Genomic DNA, 16,563 nt, shown 5'->3' with positions numbered 1-16,563 from the left:
TTCCCCCTCAGGGAGAGGGGCCCTCGCACCCTCCCCTGCCCCACCGCGGGGTCCCTCTCCCGGCAGACATTCCTCCTCCCGCTGCCCCAACGCGAGTCCTTCCCGCGGGGCCGCAGCTCCCCAGAACCCCCCAGCCGGGTCCCTCCCGGGGCTGCCGCCCTCCCACCCACGGGCGGCTCCAGCGCGGCCGCAGTCGCGCTCTGCTCCGGGCCCGGTCCCTGCTCCTCCGGCCCGGGGCCCTCCGCGGGCTGCAGGGCGACCTCTGGGCCACCGCTGGGCTCCAGGGGCTGCAGGGGCTCAGCCGCCACCCCACCGCGGGCCGCGGGGGAACCTTCGCCCCGGCACAGCTCCCCCTCTCCTGCCTCACTGACCGGGCTGTCCGCAGGGCTGTCTCTCTCCCACCCCCCTTCGCTCACCAACACAAACAGAACAAAGAGACGCAACCACCCGCTTCTTTCACTCTTAAATAGTTATTCTCAGAGGCGCCATTGATCTGGCCTCGGCCCGAGGCGGGTCCGAAATTGGAGCCGGGGGAGCTTCGTGAAGTCTCTTACAGGAGCCACCTCTGTAGCCCCCTCCCCCACTGCCAAAACCTTGCCAAAACCTCACCAGACACCGAACCACCACAGAGGACAAACCCAGTCTTTTGCTCCAGTCAACTCTGGCTCTTGGGAAGATGCATTTCTAGATCCTAACTAGAGGGTTCCTATGTGGGTATCTACCTAATTTCTTTTATGATTAGTAGAGGTTACGAAGTATTTCCCCGTAGAGGGCCTCATAGACCTACTGAGAGAAAGTGCCCCAAAAAAGCAAGCAGGCAGGGAAGGGGCACAGCCCCTGCTCAGGTGGCGCTATGGTCAACAGGCAAAGCTAGATGTGATACACTGTGCCTGTGCCTCGGGGCTGCAGCTGAGCACACTCTCCCAGTCCAGCACTGGTTTCCAGTCTCAGAAACCTAAAGCAGATCAGCCTCAAAGCTGCTAGGTTGGGTCTGGAGTCAAGGCAGCATTTTTTTATACTAGTTCGGTTGTCAAAATAAATATTCTAAATAGTCTAAATAAAGATAGTCCCCAAAAGAAACCAGTTCCATATAACAACAGAAGAGTTCAGAAAGCTGGACAGGGACAGTTATTTAATGGATTCCCCCATTCTGGTTGCGGAAACAAACTTTCTTACCATGTTTTTGTAGAAAGCAAAACTGAGTCAAACAAAATACAGTCTCATACTACCACTGTTTGAACCGGGGCTATAGCATGGGCTGGATGCAGGACCGTACTAGACAACCCAGGAAGCAGGCAATGCTCTGCAGAGCTGAGGTCAGGCTCATCTCCCAGGCTGGGCAGGAGCTGGGCTGGGCTTCACCAAGCCTGAAGGGACCACGTCAGCACAGTGTACAACTGTTACTATTTCTTCCACACCAGAGGTGGACAGGACAACCCGTAAACATGTAGAATGCAGTATGACATTGACTCAGCTTCAACGGCATTATTTGGGGCTGCAAAGTGACATTATTTGGGCTGCTCTGCTCCTCTGGGCTTCTGCCAGCGCACTGCAGGTGGCTGGGGGACCCCCAGGCCCAGGCTGGGTGCCTGTTGTCTGGGTTTCACACCTCTCACCAGCCCAGTGGCTGCCTTGGGAACTTTGTGGCCCCTGGAGGGTCAGGATAAGCCTCCAACAGCCAGCCAAATCCTGGCCCTGCAGCTCCCAAGGACAGTGCCAGCAGGAGATGGGAAACAGAGACTCCCCGTTCCCAATGAAATCCCAGGTGGTGAGGGAAGCTGCTGCATTGCCTCAGGTCCCTCTTTGCCCCCTGTGGGGGATGTTGGATCCTCAGCCACCCCTCAAGCCCTGGGCACAGGTGCAGGCGCCTGCCTGATCTGGCTGTTTGGGCACTGTGGGTTTGGGTGACTCTCTGAGCTAAGCTCTGGGTGCTGAGTCAGCGCAGCTGTACTGGGAGCTATGGAGAACATTGATGAGCATCCACCAGTGGTATCGCCCAGCAGGAGGAGGGCACTGGACTTTGGTGTGAGCTCAGTGCATAGATAAACTAATTACCAGGTAAAATGCCAACTAGAAGAGAATCAGGAACCGCATGATCCAATGGCTGACTAATTAAACGTTTATTAAAGGCACGCCGGTTGACGCTCTTTGGGTTTGGACTGGATTTACTCCAAAAGCTCCAGGGACTTACATTTTTTCTGGCGGTAAATTTTTTATGACCCTTGAATTATCTGTTTCAGATGTAGGAAAGCCTTCAGACGACTTCTCTCTCCATTGCATTTATTAGACATGTTTAAGCATAATGCTTCTGATTCTTGGCTATTGTTAATGACACATATCTCTGTGAACTTAAAAAAACCCACAATGCCACTTTATTTCTGGCTCTTCAGGAAAATGTTAGGCTAAGCAACAAGAAGGCAAAAAAATAAGCAATGGGTGATTTTTTGAAGAGCAGACACTAATTGCAGATGAAGGAGTCTCATGCCCAGCTGCCAGGGAGAGCAGTTCAGAGATGATCAACTGAGAGAGAGAATAATTTTGTCTTTCTAGGTTTCAAACAGGCACATCTCTTGCTCCAGCTGGGGACCTGAGTAAGGGCAGGTTTGCACTGATTATACACTGCCTGGTATTAAAATGTTGTTGGAGCCCTAGTAGGATAAAAATCAACAGCAGCAGCTCTCAGGAGGACTTGCAGCAGGATGATTATCAAACAATGAGGAGGAAAGACAGGCCATTTAGTGTCTTCTCTACCAACCACAAACCAGCACATTAATTTGGTATTTAGGAATTTGAATGAGAAGGGCACAGCTGCACACAAACTGCTTGGTTGCAACCCCAGTGGATTATGAAATGTGCTGTGCAAATATAAGTCATTATTGTTGCCTTTTTGGCCCTAAGCCACAATAAAATATATTTGCAGTGAGCCACAGTTTCATGCCTTTGGTGAGCTGTGGGGCTTAAGGCCAAAGGCAGCATCATTTCACCCAGCCAGGAAGTGCATTAGTACCTTGCCAGTGCAGGCTCTGGAGACTGTTATTCCAGGATGAAGTCTTCCTTTTTTGTTTTGGCCTCAAAAAGCACACTTTTCCCAAAATTAGAATGAATGTAATTTGGTTTGTGTGCTTTCTTTGGTGCAGAAAGCAGGAAAAAAAAAAAAAGGGAAAAAGAAAGACAGTTTACTCACCTATTTTTAATTATTTCCTTTGGTTTCACCCACCCACCAATTATTCCCAATATATTTCCTGGACAAAAATACCTTTAGCAGAGGGCAGAATCTTGACTGGACCTTTATCTTGCTCTAAACATGCCACAAGGTAGTTCCAGCCCAGAATACTTCCTTTTTGGGGTAAAAAGCAGCAGCAAAACAATATTAAGCCTTCTAAGGTTAGTTAGTGTTGTTTAGTAAGATCAACATGTGCCTTTAGCTTAATGTTTGTTCTTTGTTTACGTTAGATATCTTGCACTGCCTTTGGTGATGGAGAGAGCCAGAAACACTTCATCTGTTGCTTTGAACCTGTGCTATTCTGAAAGCTGAAAACAAACCCAAAATAAGGGCAGATCAGTAAAACAAGTACAAACAAGAGCAACCCAACATGGCTGCAGCCCTCCCTGCGCCATGTGCAGACTCAGGCATCCATGCGGTGGCTGTGTCCCACCTCCGAGCTGCTGGGAGAAAATAAGCGTGAGGCAGAAGCGGCTTCCTGCTATCTAACCAACACTGGTTTTGCATCAGGGTACTAGATCTATTTACTTTGTGTGCAGCTTTTCAGAGGAGGTAACGTCTGCGTGCTGTTGTCATGGTCTAACCCAGGCCGGCAACTAGGCAGCACGCAGCCGCTCACTCATTCCCCCCTGGTGGGATGGGGGAGAGAATCGGAGGAGTAAAAGTGAGAGAACTCGTGGGTTGAGATAAAGACAGTTCAATAGGTAAAGCAAAAGCCGCGCACAAGCAAAGCAAAACAAGGAATTCATTCACCACTTCCCATGGGCAGGCAGGTGTTCAGCCATCTCCAGGAAAGCAGGGCTCCATCACGTGTAACGGTTACTTAAGAAGACAAAAGCCATCACTCTGAACGTGTCCCCCCCCTTCCTTCTTCTTCCCCCAGCTTTATATGCTCAGAATGACGTCATATGGTGTGGATTATCCCTTTGGGCGTTTGGGATCGGCTGTCCCAGCTGTGTCCCCTCCCAACTCCTTGTGCACCCCCAGCCCACTCGCTGGGGGGGTGGTGTGAGGAGCAGAAAAGGCCTTGGCTCTGGGTAAGCACTGCTCAGCAACAGCTGAAACACCCCTGTGTTATCAACACTGTTTCCAGCACAAATCCAAACCACAGCCCCATACTGGCTACTATGGACGAAATTAACTCTACCCCAGCCAAAACCAGCACACCTATCCAAATGCAGAGTTCATGTTTTGCATGACCATGGTCAAAGTCACAGGTCAGGGAGTTATTTGAGCTCATTTTGGAAGAGATACCTGTAAAGAAAGTGATGGCATTACACAAGGTTGGCAGCTTATTCTAGCACACAGTCGTGAAGACTCACCCCCCTGGTCCCCACCTACCCTGCAGCTTTTCTGCCAGGGCTGTTTACCAGTCTTCTGCTGGGATGGCATGAACTTTTCACTCCTCAGAAATCCAAATTTCAAAGCTTTTGTGAACTGACAATCACAATGTGTTTTGGATTCGGTTAGTTTAAACATTTTGGTTTTAAATAATGCAAAAATACTTAATTTCTATTTAAAGTCTATTTCTATTATTTATTTCTTCTGGTTTTTAATTCTAATTCGATTTGGTTTTGTTTTTTGTTTTGTTTTTTTTTTTTTAACTCCAGCTGTAGATGAACATATTTGAAGAATTATGGTGACAAACTCAGCATTTCAGCAGTTTCAATCAAATGGGCAGATTCACTGAAACCAAGCCTTTCTGCAAACTGTTCTGGTTTCAGCAAACTGGCATTTTTTAAGGAAAAATATGCTTCACAGGAGAAATTCCAGTCTCTGCCCGAATTATTGTATAAAGGCATTCATAACACTCAAAGGTCAGTTTGTTTTCTCAGAGAAAGCAAGTTCGTATTTTCTTCCACTCTCCTTCTCTAACTTGAAAGGAAATAAGTAGATAAACAGACCCCTTTTGGTAGTAAAAATGCCATTTTGTACTTCTGTAAGTACTTTATACATTTGAAGCACCATAAAAAAAGTTATTTAGGAGCTTAAAACTTCTTAAGCTGAGCTGGTGAACCCAAAGCTGTGGAAACACTGAAGTCCCAAGGCTGAGATGTCTCGCTCTCACTGGCTTGCAGAGGCTGTTGTTGGCCGTCAGGCTGCGAGGGGCTCCAGTGTCCTGCAGCTCCATGCGGGCTGTCGGGTCGGTGGCTGTGCCTCGGTCAGCGGCTGTGCTTTGCTCAGCAGAGCCCTGACAAGGCTCCCAACATGCGAAAGTCCCAAAGCTTAACTTGAGCTCAGGGGTCTGCTCAGACAAAATCGATTTCTCCTGCCCCCGTATTTACCCCGGGTTTTCCAGAGCCAGAATTTCATCCTGGCTGGAAACTGTGCTGCTCTGACAAGGTCTTAAAGGTCAGCAGTGCTTGTCAGCCCAACACAGCGGGACTGGGGTGTGATCCAGGTCCCAGCATCCTGCCGTGAGACACCAGCGATGGGGGAACACTGAAGTGAGGGGAAGGTAGCACTGCTGGCATCCAGGTGGCAATTGCTGCAGAGGCTTTTCGAGGGTTGTTGATGTGGTGCAGGTTTGCTGGGGAAGGAGGATAAGCTCCTTATTTTAAAGCCTTTTGCAGTGAGAGATTATTTATCCCATCAAAGAGAGGATGGGGAGTGGCTGACATATGTCACCATACATGGCCACCTGGGGAGAAGAAGTGACATCACAGAGGACTTTGGCTGGTGAGATGTGATGCCAGGAGGATGCTGCTACCAAGAAATCACATCTACAGTGTGAAACAAATTTGGAGGAGGAACTGTTAGCCACAGGAGCAAGCAGCTAAGGCTGTGCCTAGTGCACCAGGCAGGAGCATGTGGTGCTGCGGCTGGTAGCCCCGCGTCCCAGCCCCTGTGCTGCTGGGGCTATGCCGCTTACAGACAGCCCAAGTAACTCGTCTCTTGTGAGCCTTGCTCTGGTTGCAAGAGATTGTCTCTGTTTAACGAATGTTAAAGATCTGGCTTAGACAAAGGAAGCTGCAGTTTTAGCACAGCGCCGGCGGTGTTAGGGAATCCTGCAGGTAATTTTGCAGGCTTGACATAAAGTTATAGCTGTGGTTTATCACTCAGTCAATTAATTATTGCATCCTTATTAATTTATGAATGAACAGCGGCACTGAGGGTCAGGGTCTCTTTGTACTTTGAGATAAGAGATGATGTAAGGCACATGGCATGCAATGCAGCAGGGCAAGCAGGAGAGGAGGAGCGAGACGTTCAAGCTGCCCCTTTTGGAGGGCAGGGCCTGCTAATGGTGCCCAGGTGCCAGACACAGCTGTTTGCAGCAAGCACTGTGTTAGTGTTGGGAATGGTGTAGGATACACAGAGTATATAATCTGCTGTGAGACCCTTCGCACTGAAGCCACCAAGTCACTGAAAGGTGTGTGTGGGAAATACATTTCTTTAAGCAAGATGCTTTTTGCTTGTGAATGTGGTACAGGAGATGACATCCAGGCTTGCAGACAGAGTCTGCCTGCTTACAGAAGCGATTAGGTCAGTTTAATGAAGACTGCCTGGTCTTTTCTTGGTACATGCTTGCTCTCCAGCATCTCAGAGGAACAACCTGGAGGGCATTACCACAACTGCTGTTGATGCCCTGGATTGCTGATGCTCCTGTGAGGTAAACTGCTCAGGAAATGAGTATCATTTACTGGGTGTGTAGGGTCTGCTCAGCCCCTCGCTGAAAGCTCGGGGTATGTGCTCCTTCCCACTCAGCATGTTCCCAGCAGAAAAGTCCCAAGTCACAAACAACTGAAAATAGCAAAATGATCTCATAGATCAGTTGCTAAAAATATGGAGAAGAGTCTAGTTACAAACGCAGTGGCCGGGTGGTTTTTTATTCACCCAGCAGAGGAAGGCATGAGAGAATCCTGGATTCTTGCACTTTCAAAATCATTTTTCTTTTCTGGTGTTGCCCACTGCCCTTTCCTGACCAGCACTGAGCTGACACCGAATCCATTAGAGAGGATCTTATTCAGAAGGAAGCACCAATGAACGAGGCAGGAGTACAGCGCATCTCTCATGGGCCACTGGCTCTGCCAACACCTGCCCATCAGCCGGGGTGCCCTGTCCCGAGCCTGCACCAACAGGAGAGAAAAACCTCACACCCTGTCCTGAGACAGCAGGCGTCTCCCCAAAGGAAACAATCCCTGTACAGCTACAAGGTGCGTGCAGTGGTTTTGACCAGAAGACCAATGCTGCCTGAAGGCCTGACATAGTTTTGACCTGGGGCTGCTCACTCACCCTCAGGACTTACCTGGAGCCAGGAGAGGAGTCATTCCAGGGGCTGCTGGGCTGTGGGGACAGAGGGGTCCCTCCTGAGAGCAGCATCAGGGCAGCATCTGCTGATAGAGAGGACTCACTGCAGGGCCCAGGACGGCCTGGCCACACTGCTTGGCATCTCTAGGGAAGCAGCATGCTCAAAAGTGTGCTCAGCCAGCTCCAGTTCAGTGCCTTCCCTCCCACCTCTGCTTGGACAGGTGTGATAGTAAAGGCAAAGTGTATTTTGCAAAGTTACAGCCAAGATTTTAGAAGCTGAAAGGTCACTAGTAAAAGTGATACGATTCTCACCTGTGCTTAACATGATGCCCACAGCAGTGTCCGTCCCTCAGTTTTTTCTTAGAGGGATTGGTCACCCCTGCAGTAGTTGTTTCCCAACAGACTTCCTTGGTCTGTACAACTTTGCTCTCCCCCAGCTTGCAGCTAGGCTGACCTGGAACTCTGTTTTGAACCACAAATGCACCTCACATGGACAGTTCAGCCCGGCGGGAAGCACCTTGCGTGATAAACAGGGTGATTGCCTGTCCCTGCTCACACCTAACTGAGCTGAAGAGAAAAACGCACTTCATACAAAGTCCTTTTTTTTTTTTTTTTTTTTCCCTGGGGTTGGCTGGGCATTTGAGGGGAGTTTCCTCTTCACTGTTGGTTGGTTTGCTGGCCGGTTACTCCCCACCTTCTTCTTGACATTACGCTTCTCTGATCCAGACCTGGGTTGTATCTAACTCAGCAGTTTAATTTTCATCCTGACATCAACCGTACATTCACTCTGGAAACACTAACGCCACAGTGGCCTCTCTGGCCCCAGATTTGGACACTGCTGCCCAGGCTGCTGGTCCTGCTGTTAGGAAGACAGTGTGGCAGCTCCACCAGAGGGCAGAGGAGGAGGAAGGAGACCGTGGGGTTGCTCCATGTCAGTGGCTGTCCTGCACAGGTGGAAACCACACCAGGCAGAGCCCTCTGCTACCCCACAGGGGATCTCACAGTCCCCAGGGAATGGCACATTGAGGCTGCAGTGGGTGGGTGAGTACTGCAGAAGATGAAAAATCTTGGCTCCCAGTGAGCAAGCAGGCCTGGAGGAACCCAGGGAGGCAACCACAGCAGGCTCTGGGAGGTGTGTTATGGTGCATTATCTCTGTTGCACTATAGATAATCCCAAAATACACCACATATTTACGTCTGAGCTGCTTGAAAAATGCATAGGTTCCTCTTCCAGAGAGGTCTGTTGAGCCACTGTGGGTTATCAAGTCCTGGCTGATTCAGTTCAGTCTTTGAGCTCCTCCCTTCACAGAAGACTTGTTCTCTGTGCAGTTACGTGGCACCTGTAAGCTTGGGAAAGGCTGGAACTTTCTTCTCCAGACTCTTGTAGAGACCTGTTCTGTAGGAAAGCCCAGTGTCAGTCAGACGCAGCCCACCACCTTGCCTGCTGAGTGGTCCCGTTACTGACAGTGGCTATCCCACCCCTGTGCCAACAGCATCCCAACACCCCAGAGCCCTGCATCCCCTTCAAACAAAATGTCTAAGCTTGGATGATGGCATTGCTGGCTTTCCTTGAAAGGCAAGCAGAGCCCAGACTCATTCTACGGCCATGCGTGCATTATCTTCAGAAAATCATTGCTGACAGAAACCCACCTGGGCCCTCTTGTGTGTACGACTGTCACTGGTGTAACAGGGGCTGGGGGCTGGCTGCCCTTCCCACTGGAGAGTGGGTATCACCAGCTTGCCCTGAACCATGTGTATCTCAAGGAGTTGTGCTCTCCCTTGAAATTGTTATTCCTTTATTCTTTTCCTACCTCATCAGCATCGCTCACTGTTTCACGGTGATTTTTGGCACATAAACATGGGTGACCACTACATTTATGTTAATTTCAGAAGCTTTTAAATGTTGCTGGAGCAATGTGTTAGGGACATATCATCAACTAGATTTCAGTCCATCAGAGCTATCTTCCACTTTCTTTATCACCAATGTACACAAGTTTTAATTTCATAGAAATATAGCTGCAAGCTGCACGATCGTCTGCCAGTACTGTCCAGGTGCCGAGTGCCTCCAAGCACCCTGACCTGCATCACCTGGGACCTCCCCTCGCCCCCAGCCCATGGCCCAGGAGCCCCATTGCAGCTCAGCTGGAGACCTGGTCTTGTGGCTCAGCAAGTTTGATCCAACACAGACATTTGCCCAGGGATGGGTAAGCTGTCAGGTCTGGGCTGTGCTGGGCAGGGCAGTCCCCAGGACGATGGTCCCTGCTTCTCCAGTGACTTTATCTAGCTAACACACAGGTCTCACTTCTCCTCCAGGGCTGTGTTTTCTCCAGCCAAATATTCCCATCACATTGCTTACTTAAAGGTATTTCTTCTTGTCATTAGGAATTGCAGTAGAAACCAGGATTTGGCTGGCAGCACCTCCTGCTCAAAGCTAAAGGGAGAAGGAGATCCCAAATGGAGGAGATAAGTCCTCAACCTTTCACTTCAGAGCACTTTACTGGCTAGTAATAAAAAAAGGAATTAAATAGGACTGGTGTCTTTTTATTGATGGGATCGCAGGTCTGTTGAATGAAGAAAACCATCATAATGCAATGTTAATTCCTCTAAGGTGTTAGTACAGCACTGTGTTTGTTTTTAAAAACTTGTGCAATGTGCAATTGCCAGGTAATTAGCTACATAGATGAAAAACTGGTTCTTTTACTGGTTTCAAAATACTGATCATCGGGAGTCACCGATAAGCATAACCATGTTTAGTTGTGATGCCAAAGGGTTGGGGTCTTTTTGCCACAATTCAGTTTGTTCATTGGTGAACTAGGCAATGACATGGAACTTCTGCTGATAAAGCCCGAGGAAGACATGTAAATTGAAGGGTAATACAGAGGGACAAAGACAGGTTACTGTTACGCAAACCTGACTTGCCTGGTCACAGTCCCATGACATCCACTGGCAGGTAGCTGAATACCAACTTACAAAACACCAGAGCCAGACATGCAGCCTGTCTTGGCAAGCAGTAATTCAGAGACAGATTTAGGGGTAATCAGAGATGATCATTTCAGCATAAGCTGCCAGTCAGATGGTAGCTGAAAAGGCTGCTTACACAACTCTTTCACATGTAAAATGAAGCTATCATTGGGAGAAAATAGGGCAAGGATCCCTGTATGCAGAGTTTGTGAAAGATCATAGCCCATGAAAGATGACTATTAAGAGTGTCTTTAGTCTTTATGGACATTTCCTTCTATAGATAGAATACATACACATCTATATACATCTGTCTATTCATATATAGATAGATTTACATCTTTGTGTGTGTTTTTTATATATATATGTATGTACCTATACTTATATGCATGTGATCCCTGTACAGTCAGTATATGTCAAATACCAATTGCCAGTGCTCACTTCATGCCCAGCAAATATGCCAGAGGCACCTCTGTAGTCTCAATACACCCTTGTTTCAAGTATAGAGATGACCCAGGTTATCTATTTTTTCAGGACATGAGACATGTCCATAGAGCCTTGCATTGGGTTCTGCAACAAATGGCTCTTTACTCAGAAGTACTCTGGAGTCTGGTTTCCTCCAGGTCCCTTGTTGAATACAAGAACTTTGTTGGAGTCCAAGGATGAGCACTGTGCAAACTAGGTTGTCTGCCTCTAGTCCACATAAAACTTCTTGTGAAGTGGCCAGTGAGGCTGCCTTTTTTATAACGTCCAGCTTTCCTGTTCATGCAAGTCCGTGAGAAGCATCACCAGGTGACAAGCCTCCCACAAGTTGGTCTGTCACTTGGTCACTGTGCCTCTTTAATTCAAACCTGAAGAACAAATTTGTCCTAATGGCTAGCTGGTTTTCATATCCTAAGGTACTCCACTGAAATAGGTGACTGTCAACATGTGAATAAGACTGCAGAATCTTGTCAGTATTGTGTCATTCACCAACAAGAACTCTATTGCAACACAGCAAAGACAGCAGGAGAACAAGAATCTGTTTCACAAATTCCCTGACTTTTCTGCAGTCAGATTTTCCAAATTTTCAAAAGATTTTTGATCTTGTGGACAAAGGCACAGAAAGACCAGGGGGGCTGGATGCTGAAGGTGGACAAGCTTAACTTTGAAATTACAGTGGAAGGAATTAATTTAAGCTCCTGGGGAAGACTGCATGACAGGTACAAGAGAAAGTCACTTTCTTTGAAGTTCTTTGAAGGAGTCAAGGTGTGTGTGGATAAGAGAGACCCTTTTAATATAACCTACTTTAATTTCAAAAAGGCATTCAACAAGATTGTAAACAAGTCTTGAAAGAAGCTGAGAAGTTTTGAGACATGAGGGGAGGTCCTTACATGGATACAGTATTGATGAAAGGATAGAAAACAGAATAGGAAAAATACTCAGCTTTCACAGCGAGTGTGAAACTCCATTTAGTGATCTGTGCTGGAACTCGTGCTGCTCAACATGTTATTAAACAATCTAGAGAAGGATGAGTAAGTAGGTGACAGGTTGCTGGAGGTGCTGAGTTACTCAGAGTGATAAAGATGGGAGCTGATTGTGAAGAATTGCAAAAGGACCTTATGAAACACAGTGACTGCAAATTGAAATGGGAGATGAAATTCAGCATAAACTGATGTGTACAGGAAAGATAATCCTAACCTCACACATCAAGTGATGTGTTATGACTCATCTACTACCACTTAAATACAAAATCCTGGGGGTTATAAAAAAATAGCTTCACAAAAATGTCAGTCCAAAGCTCAATAGCACTAAAACCACCCAAACAAAAAAGAAACTCAGGCCATTCAAATGTTAGGCAAGAACAGAAACTGTAACAGGGAGCTTTACCCCATTGTTGGAAAATTACACATGGCTGATTGGTGAGAGGGTTGCTTTCCAAATTCTATGTGATTTAAGAGTGTAGTGGATAAAGTAAGTCAGTTGGAAAAGAACCAGACGCAGCCTCAGTGAACACGCACGTCGATACCCTTGCCTTTGCTGCAGTGTTGTTACAACATCTCAGTGACAGCATTTATGGCCAATCAATTGACTTGGGAAGGAATTATTATTTACAGTCATATCACAACCTACAAAGTCACTCGCTTTCCTCATGCTGGTTTACAGCCCACCACATATTCAATAACCATATGGGTTCTTGTCTAAAAACGCCTTTGGGCAGGACCTCGTTGTAACAGGGAAGAATGAGTGAAACTCTTTCCACATCTTGCCTAATCCAGTACGGGCTGTGAAAGACAGACCAGGGATTAAACACATGCATGCCTTCTTATAGGAAAACAGCCATGGGAATAGTCTCCACAGCTATAAGCAGAGCTGGAGCTGAATTAGGCTCACCAAACCCACTAAAAATGCATTTTTTTCTTTTGGGGTGCAGGATAGCAGCAGGATGGGTTATTTCATATAGCAGTGGACTTTCTCAGCAGACAAAAGACCCAGCATTGTGGTCTCCATATACTTGAGTACTTTGTCTTGCTGTTCTGCATGCCAGTGCAGCTTCTCTGATGGGATTAACTGTGTGTAAACCGCATGGAATCTGGCCGAGACTGGTGAGTCAAGAAGCACCTGCAGAAACCAAGCTGAAGTGTTTGACTGTTCAGCTAGATTTTGTTAATGACTATAAAGATTGTAAGTGTATATTTCAGTATATGGCTTTTATAAGGAAACCGATTTTTAAGAGAACAAGTTCTTAGTTTTGCCAGATTCTCACGTGTCTATTAACATTTTCACGGTCACAGCTCAGGACACGAAAAGCAGCAAAGGGACAGTTTTCTCTTTTGGTTTTAGTGTGTGGATCTATTTGCTTTTGTCTGAAGGTGTAAAGATTGCAAAACCTCGTACAGAGGTGAAGTCTTCCTTTTTATCTTCTAGAGATTTATAGTTGCAATAAAAGCAAATAATGGTCTTCCAACAACAATGCTGGAGGTGAGGCTGCAAAAATCACAGCGTGGGAAGAACAGTAGCTTTAATGAAGTTTGCCACTGGCATTTGGCTCAATACGTAGCTACAAGCCTTGAAAAATGGATTAAGGTTAGTCTGGGGCACATTAACAGACCACTGCTTTGTTATCACAAGGACACAGCCACGCTCTGTTTTGGTTGAACACCCTCAATGTTTTCACAGCAGCTTGTAGGATAGACTCAAACCTGCTCAGCTGAGACAGAGATCTCAGGGAGGCACCCTCACCAGAAGGAGATTAGTTGTCATGCCCTGACCTTTCTGTGACTTACAAACATATCTCTACCCAAAGCCATTTCACCCAGAGATTATCCTCTTAAATTGCTGGGGTATGTCATCCTTCTGACACATCCAACAACAAGCTGCAATTCCTTATGCTTAAAATAGGGTAGCGTTCTTTTGGAATAGTGAAAACTTCCCTGAAAGGGAAGAGCCTGCCAGCTGCATTCTTTACAGTCAGAAAGCTGAGGAACCGCATCCCAAATGCTCTGAGAAAAAAGCCTCTTTCTTCTCCCTTTTGTGGGAAAGGGAAGGAAGTTTGAGATGGATGTTCTCCACTTTACCTTAGCAGATCTAAGGTTTTGAGTCCATAAAGTTGGTCTGAAGTGAATGTATATTTTGGTGATATGAATACTCAGCCATTATGAAATAAGTTTCCTCATCTCCTTTTGTATAAAAGAGGTGATGTGAAAGCTTTAAATTGCTACACTAATAACCTAGTGACAAAGAAGTAAAAATGTCCAGCCATCAGATCCTTCCATGCATTCTGTATCTACCCCACTTGCATTTCTTCAGTACTTCACAGAAAACGCTGAAACCATTTTCAATAATTTATAATTAGCTGGCTACATACATTTACTTGACACAAGCAGTGGAACAACTACCATGAATCAGATCCTCAGATCTCATAGACCAATATTAATCAATAAAGCATAAGAAAACGTAAATAGCTACATATATTAATAAATTAGAGTATGCTTGTTTAAATACATCTGGTGATCTAGAAACAGCTTGAACTGATTTAGATACAGTCTAAATTGTTGGGGAAGAAAAAAAAAGGAGTTATACAACCCAAATTTTCTGGCTTTTTCAGCTCAAATGTAAACAAACAATAAACTTGTCGTTCTACTCTGAGGAATTGTATAAGAGGGAAGTAAAAACATTGCTGGAGGCATGATAATTCCCTATCTGTTCTTAAAGAGATCTCTCTGCTCCAGCCAGGAACAGGAGAGAGGACTGCAATTCTGATTCCAGGAAACTTCACCATGAATTGAAAATTCTAGGAATTCATTAGAAAAGCAGTTAGGAGTACTCAGATAAAGATTACCAAGACAATTATATGGAACAAAAAAATATGCTACTTGAGAGGAAGCCTGATGACTTCACTCCTATATCCTTTGAATTGCTCTGGATTATGTTACAGCAGAAATCAGGGTATGTTTCAACAAAATACTGTGCCAGAGGAAAATACTTTTAAGAAATACCCTACTGCTAAGTGCTTTTCACCCCTCACCACAAATTAAAACCAAACATCGTTAGACAACTGTAAAGAGTGTTTTAAAGTCATTAACAAGGTCAGCTGTGTACTAGTAAAACAAGGGGGGGAAAAAACGAACATAAAATCCATGGTTAACAACTGTGATTTCAGTAAGCATGACTTTACAGAGCATCTTTAATATCAGTATTTCCTGATTTCTGATCATCAGGTTATTTATAAGGCATGCAGCTTTCCACGTAAGGTGCCTCTATCCACCAGGTTTAAGACAAGAGGATCATCTTTCACTCAAGTGTTTACAAATTTCACCGAGCAGGTGCGCACCCACAGGACCCTGATGGGGCTGTCATGGACAACAATCCCGTAGGTTACCAGGTAGAGATGCAATTACCATTGCTCAAATGCATTCTCACAGTTCCTGCCTTGAGCAGCTCAGCATGCTACTGTTCTATTTATTACAGTAGAATTAGAGGACACAGCAAGAGACACATTTGTGAGTCCCTGGCCTTCTCCTGCACAGCCTGAGGCCTGGAATTTCCCTGCAGACTCCTTTGTGAGATGACCTGGGAGCCTACCACTGCATGCTCACCATTGGTAATCATAGAATAGTTCAGGCTGGAAAAGACCTTTGAGATCATCAAGTCCAACCATCAACCGTACTCTACCAGGTACACCCCTAAACCATATCTCCAAGCACCACACTTAACTTGCATAAAGGCTGATTAGAGTAAGAAAAGGTGGAGTGTTTTAACTTGAGGTTTTTACCGGCATGGAAAGGCAGAGGAAGAGGCCTGCTGACCACTTAGACTGTGCATGTTCTCTGTAAAGATGATGTAACAGAGACCTTAAATTCAAATTTAAGTGCTAAAAGGCCATTATTGTAGGCTACAGCACCCCCTTTTTTACATTATAATATGGCCTGAAGGGACCAGCAACAAATGACAATAAATAATCTTTATGCTAGATGCCTTACACACCCATACTAGCAGCATCTGTGTTTGTAAGGTACCCTATGCTATTTAGTTATGTAGGAGTTAAAAATGCAACTTCTCATTATGAGAATCCTGTCCAAAGGGACATGGGATGTCTTCTCTGTTGAAGAGCTGACATTGTTTTTTTGACAGATACTGAAGTGAACTGAAGGCTGCAACATCTTTGGTTAATTTGCTTCTAAACAAACATTTTTAGGGGCTTCAGAGGTAAAATTTCAATAATGAATCTTTATTTGAGAAAGGATAATGTCAAATATAAATAGAGGATAATTCCTTATATCAAATTCACCTACAGGTGTTTCACTTTTAAGCATAAATAGGCAAGATGCTGAAGCACAGATGTGCTTACACCCCCCCCCCCCAAAAAAAAAGGGGGGGCAAAAAATGCAAAAAAAGAGCCCAGTTGTCCCTTCTCTTGTCTAGAACTGAGCTGACTACAAATTCGATCATGTAACCACAAGCTGCATGCAAGCCAACTGAGCAGCTGTCCTACAGAGGACTAGTGACAGCACAACTATGCTCCGATCTGATCTGTGTTTGGCAACAAAGAGCACAGGAATGAAATCTGATGCCCAACATCACAACTTTAAGACACAGTCAAATGGCTATTATTTTCACTGCCAGAACTAAACTTTATTTCCATGTGTATTACA

Source organism: Leptosomus discolor, chromosome 1 (genome assembly GCF_034619465.1).
Source record: "Leptosomus discolor isolate bLepDis1 chromosome 1, bLepDis1.hap2, whole genome shotgun sequence".
NCBI classification, from domain to species: domain Eukaryota; kingdom Metazoa; phylum Chordata; class Aves; order Leptosomiformes; family Leptosomidae; genus Leptosomus; species Leptosomus discolor.
This window is presented reverse-complemented; position numbering follows the sequence as displayed.